General features: G+C 46.9%; 1 pseudogene; it reads right to left on the reverse strand.

The window, feature by feature from the left end:
- Window positions 1-1,023: 1,023 nt before the first annotated feature.
- LOC111525733 lies at window positions 1,024-1,123 on the reverse strand (annotated as a pseudogene).
- Window positions 1,124-6,000: the final 4,877 nt, after the last annotated feature.

The following is a 6,000-nucleotide window of genomic DNA, read 5'->3' on the forward strand; positions in this document are numbered from 1 at the left end:
GATATTTTCTTTCTTTTTTTTTTTTTTTTTTTTTTTTTTTTGAGACAGTCTTGCTCTGTTGCCCAGGCTAGAGTGCAATGACACAATCTCAGGATCCTGCAACCTCCACCTCCCGGATTCAAGCCATTCTCCTGTCTCAGCCTCGCAAGTAGCTGGGATTACAGGCATGCACCACCATGCTCGGCTAATTTTTTGTATTTTTAGTAGAGATGGGTCACACTAAATGTTGGCCAGCCTAGTCTCGAACTCCTGACCTCAGGTGATCCACCCGCCTCAGCCCCCCAAAATGCCGCGATTACAGGCGTGAGCCACCACGCCCTGCACAGTTAAATATTTTCTAGACATGCCTATCCCACCTCTCCTAGATCTCTCCCCAAGCACCTCAGATATCCTAGAAATTAAGTCATCTTCGAGATCTGATGCCCTGCTTCCCCCAGGTTTCCATCTCTGTGTCATCAGCACTCAAGTCAGAAACCTCCCTCTTCCCTCACTTGATGCCCTTGATTATTTCAACTACTGTTGACTTCATCCGGCTGGCGATACAGAGGTACACAAAACAAACCCCAGTCATCCTGGAGCTTACATTGGACTATGAAAGAAGACGATTACAGAAGCTAATGACAAAGAATTCCAAGGGCTGGGGCATGATGTCTCATGCCTGTAATCTCAGCACTTTGGGAGGCTGAAGTGGGCAGATCACCTGAAGTCAGGAGTTCAAGATCAGCCTGGTCAACATGGTGAAACCCTGTCTCTATCATAATAAAAACACAAAAATGAGCCAGGTGTGGTGGTGTGCACCTGTAATCCCAGCTACTCAGGAGGCTGAGGCAGGAGAATCACTTGAAACTGGGAGGTGGAGGTTGCAGTGAGCCAGGATCAGCCACTGCACTCCAACCTGGGTGACAGAGCCAGACTCCATCTCAAAAGAAAGAAAAATCATTTTTAATTTTTCTGGATACATAGTAAGTGTATATATTTATGTGTTGCAAGACATTTTGATACAGACATGCAATGTGTAATCACAAAAATATGGAAAGCTTCATGAATTTGCATGTCATCCTTGCTCAGGGGCCATGCTAACCTCTGTATAATGTTTTAGTATATGTGGCCAGGCGCGGTGGCCCATGCCTGTAATCCTAGCACTTTGGGAGGCCAAGGTGAGTGGATTTCCTGAGAGTGCAGGAGCTCGAGACCAGTCTGAGCAACATGGTAAAACCCTGTCTCTACGAAAAATACAAAAATTAGGATGTGTCGGCCCGCACCTGTAGTCCCAGCTACTTGGGAGACTGGGGCAAGAGGATCACTTGAGCCCAGGAAGTTGAGGCTACAGTGAGCAATGATGGCACCACTGCCCTCCAGCCTGGGCGACAGAGCAAGACCTTGTCAAGAAAGAAAGAGAGAGAGAGAGAGAGAGAGAGAGAGAGGAAGATGAAAGTTATACATATACATGTTTGTTATTTAAAAGTAGAGATGGGAGCTGAGCACAATGGCTCCTGCCTCTAATCCCAGCACTTCAGTAACTGAGGTAGGAGGATCGCTTGAGTTCAGGAGTTCAAGACCTGTCTTTTTTATTTTATTTTATTTATTTTATTTTATTTTATTTATTTATTATTTTATTTTATTTTGAGGCGGAGTCTCGCTCTGTCGCCCGGACTGGAGTGCAGTGGCCGGATCTCCGGAGTAGCTGGGACTACAGGCGCCCGCCACCTCGCCCGGCTAGTTTTTGTATTTTTAGTAGAGACGGGGTTTCACCGTGTTAACCAGGATGGTCTCGATCTCCTGACCTCGTGATCCGCCCGTCTCGGCCTCCCAAAGTGCTGGGATTACAGGCTTGAGCCACCGCACCCGGCCATGACCTGTCTTTATGTAAAAACAAAACCAAACACATGGCCAGATGCGATGGCTCATGCCTGTAATCCCAGCACTTTGGGAGGCCGAGGCAGGCGGATTACCTGAGATCAGGAATTTAAGACCAGTCTGGTCTACATGACGAAACCCCAACTCTACAAAAATATAAAAATTAGCCGGGCATGGTGGTGCACATCTGTAATCCCAGCTACTTGGGAGGCTGATGCATGAGTCGCTTGAAAACGGAGGTGGAGGTTGCCGTGAGCTGAGATCGTGCCACTGCACTCTAGCCTGGGCAACAGAGTGAGACTTTGTCTCAAAAACAAAAACAAAAACAACACAGATCTCTGTGGATAGACATTTAGGTTGTTTCCAGCATTTGTGTTATGACAAACAGGATTTCTGGGAGTATTTTTTATTATTTTATTATTATTGCTGAGATAAAATTCACATACCATAAAACGTACCTTTCAAAGTGTGCCATTTGGTGGTTTTCGTATATTCATGAAGTCGTACAAGCATTGCCATTATCTAATTCTGGAGCCATTCAGAAACACCCATTTTTTTATGGCCACGTGTGCATGTGTCAGCAGAAGTCACTCTTGGAGGTGCAGCTGATGGGTTGTACAACCATTGCCATTATCTAATCCTGGAGACATTCAGAAACACCCATTTTTTATGGCTGTGTGTGCCTGTGCAAGCAGAAGGCCCCTGTGGAGATGCAGCTGATGGGCTTTGGGGCAATGAGTCCTTCCATCGGAAAGAAAGTGGGGCCCAGAGGCTCGGGATCACCACATTACCCCTGCTACACTGAGCAATTTGCAATGACTGCCAGTCCCTCGGGGAAAGTTAGTTCTATCCGGATTTTTGCACATCAGATTTCCTTCAAGCAGGGTAGGCCCCTAAATATTCCAGTTAGAACAGGCTAATGATAGGAAATGCCCCCGTAACATGGGAGTTGTGATATCTCAATTCACAGACCTTGCAGTTGTGTGGTCCTTTTAAAACCTAAGTCAGGCTGGGCGCGGTGGCTCACGCCTGTAATCCCAGCACTTTGGAAGGCTGATGTGGATGGATCACGAGGTCAGGAGATTGAGACCATCCTGGCCAAAACAGTGAAACCCCGTCTCTACTAAAAATACAAAAAATTAGCCAGGCGTGGTGGCGGGCACCTGTAGTCCCAGCTACTCGGGAGGCTGAGGCAGGAGAATGGCATGAACCCGGGAGGCGGAGCTTGCATTGAGCACCGAAATCGCACCACTGCACTGCAGCCTGGGCGACAAGAGCTAGACTCCATCTCAAAACAAAAACAAAAACAAAAAAACCTAAGTGAGGTGATGTCTTCCTCTGCTTTCAAAACTCCCAAAAAAAGGAAAAAAGTGGCCAGGCGCAATGGCTTACGCCTATAATCCCAACACTTTGGGAGACTGAGAAGAGCAGATTACAAGGCCAGGAGTTCTAGACCAGCCTGGCCAATATGGTGAAACCCCATCTCTACTAAAAAAAAAATGCAAAAATTAGCTGGGTGTGGTGGTGTGCGCCTGTAATCCCAGCTACTCTGGAGGCTGAGGCAGAAGAACCGCTTGAACCCAGGAGGTGAAGGTTGCAGTGAGTCGAGATGGCGCACACTGCGCTCCAGCCTAGGCGACAGAGCAAGACTCTGTCTCAACAACAACAACAACAACAAAAAAAAAAAAAAAAAAAAAAAAAAAAAAGAAAGAAAGAAAGAAAAAGAAAAAGAAAGAAAAAAAAGTACAGCCAAAATAAACAAATTCTGCAATGGCTAGCATCTCACTCACAGTAGAAGCCAAGTCCTTACAAAGACCTGCAAAGCCCAACACAATCTGGTTCCTGCCTACCTCCTAGGCCCCCTCTCCCAAGCCCTCACCCTCTCACTCACTCTGTTCCAGCCCCTCTGGCCTCCTGATGGGGCCTCCAGCTCACCCAGCACATGCCCACCTTGAGGACCTCATAATGCTCTTTCGTCTGCCTAACAGATTCCTGCACAGTTCCGGCCTCACTCAATTTCCCCACTCTGTCGCCCAGGCTGAAGTGCAGTGGAGTGATCTTGACTCACTGCAACCTCTGTCTCCTGGGCTCAAATGGTTCTCCTGCCTCAGTCTCCCAAGTAGCTGGGATTACAGGTGTGCACCACCACACCCGGCTAATTTTTGTATTTTTAATAGAGACAGGGTTTTGCCATGTTGGCCAGGCTGGTCTTGAACTCCTGACCTCAGGTGATCTGTCTGCCTCAATCTCCCAAAGTGCTGAAATTACAGGTGTGAGCCACCACGCCCAGCCCGTGCTAGGTACTTTGTTAGGCCCCAAGGTGGTGGGCAGTGATGGGTAAGACTTATGAATGGGTTAAGCCACCGCACCCGGCCCCTAAACCTGCACTTTGCTAACCGTTTGCTTTGTGATGTTAGGCTAGTTGCCTAAACTCTTGGAGCCTGAGAGTGAAGCACACCTATCACAAAGGGAAAGAGCTTTGGACTCCAGTGGGCGGTGATGAGTAAAAGCTGCTGCAAATGAAAAAGCCTCCCACAGCACTGACGTCCACAAAACAGTAGCTATCAGGGTGATTCTTATGTAAATGCCCTGAATAATAATACCACTAACATGTATAGAACTAGGTGTCAAGCTCTGTTAGGCGCCCACATCAGGGGAGATCTTCTAGTCCCTAACTCTTTACCTAAAGCCAGCTTCTGCTCACCAAACCCCACTGGGAATGAGGAGGAGGCGCTCTCGGTGATGCAAATGAGTGTTGACTTTTGTTTTATTAACAAAACAATGAGCCCTTAGAAGTGTACAACGGAAATGTTTAGAACTTTGAAAGGAGAGAAATCAGTTAACAAGTGCTTACTGATAACACTCACACTGAGCTCTACTTGTCAATAAACATTTCCCAAAGCCTGCAGATTAGAATCCAGGCGAGGGCCCTAAGGGCTATGTGAACTGGGGCCTGTTACTTGAGGTCACTGTGTTTCAGGTTAATGCAGGAAAACAGGGAAGTAATGAGGCTGACCTCTTGGGGCTTCAGTGAAATGTGTATGAACAGCTTGGCACTTAATAGAAACAAGGCAATTTTTCTTATCTAAGGAAATCATTTTATCTCAACCCTCCCCATCTCATTCCTACTTCAGAAGTGTAGGAGACTCCCCTAGATTCTGATCCTTAATTCTGGCATCACAGAGCCACTTTGGGAGGAATAATGTGTGGAATCAATACTGAGGATGCTGGCCTGGCGTGGTGGCTCATGCCTGTAATCCCATCACTTTCTGAGGCCGAGGCGGGTGGATCATCTAAGATCGGGAGTTTGAGACCAGGCTGGCCAACATGGTGAAACCCAGTGAAACTCAGTCTCAACTAAAAATACAAAAATTAGCCGGGCATGGCTACAGAGTAGGTGCACGCCTGTAAACCCAGCTACTATGGAGGCTGAGGCAGGAGAATTGCTTGCACCCAGGAGGAGGAGGTTGCAGTGAGCCGAGATCTCGCCACTGTACTCCAGCCTGGGCAACAGAGCAAGACCCCATCTCAAAAAATAAAAAATAAATTTAAAAAAGACTGAGGATGCCTAGAGCCATTGTGCTAGGTGCAGAACAGGCTAGTTAGGCAAGCAATAGACAGATACTGAAATATATATGTATAAGTATTTTTAAAATAGAGATAGGGTCTCACTACGGTGCCCAGGCTAGTCTTGAACTCCTGGCCTCAAGCAATTATTCCACTTTGGACTCCCAAAGTGATGGGATTACAGGAGTCAGCCTCTATGCCTGGTGGAGAGATACTTTTATATTTTATTTTATTTTATTTATTTGACACAGAGTCTTGCTGTCACCCAGGCTGGAGTGCAGTGGCGTGATCTCGGCTCACTGCAACCTCCATCTCCTGGGTTCAAGTGATTATCCTGCCTCAGCCTCCAGAGTAGCTGGGATTACAGGTGCCTGCCACCACACCCAGCTAATTTTCATATTATTTATTTATTTTTAGTTAATTAATTAATTTAAGTTTTTATTTTATTTTTATTTATTTATTTTTTGAGATGGAGTCTCACTCTGTCGCCCAGGCTGGAGTGCAGTGGCGCGTTCTCCACTCACTGCAACCTCCGCCTCCCAGGTTTACGCCATTCTCCTGCCTCAGCCTCCCCAG

Source organism: Piliocolobus tephrosceles, chromosome 17 (assembly GCF_002776525.5).
Source record: "Piliocolobus tephrosceles isolate RC106 chromosome 17, ASM277652v3, whole genome shotgun sequence".
Classification (NCBI taxonomy): Eukaryota; Metazoa; Chordata; class Mammalia; order Primates; family Cercopithecidae; genus Piliocolobus; species Piliocolobus tephrosceles.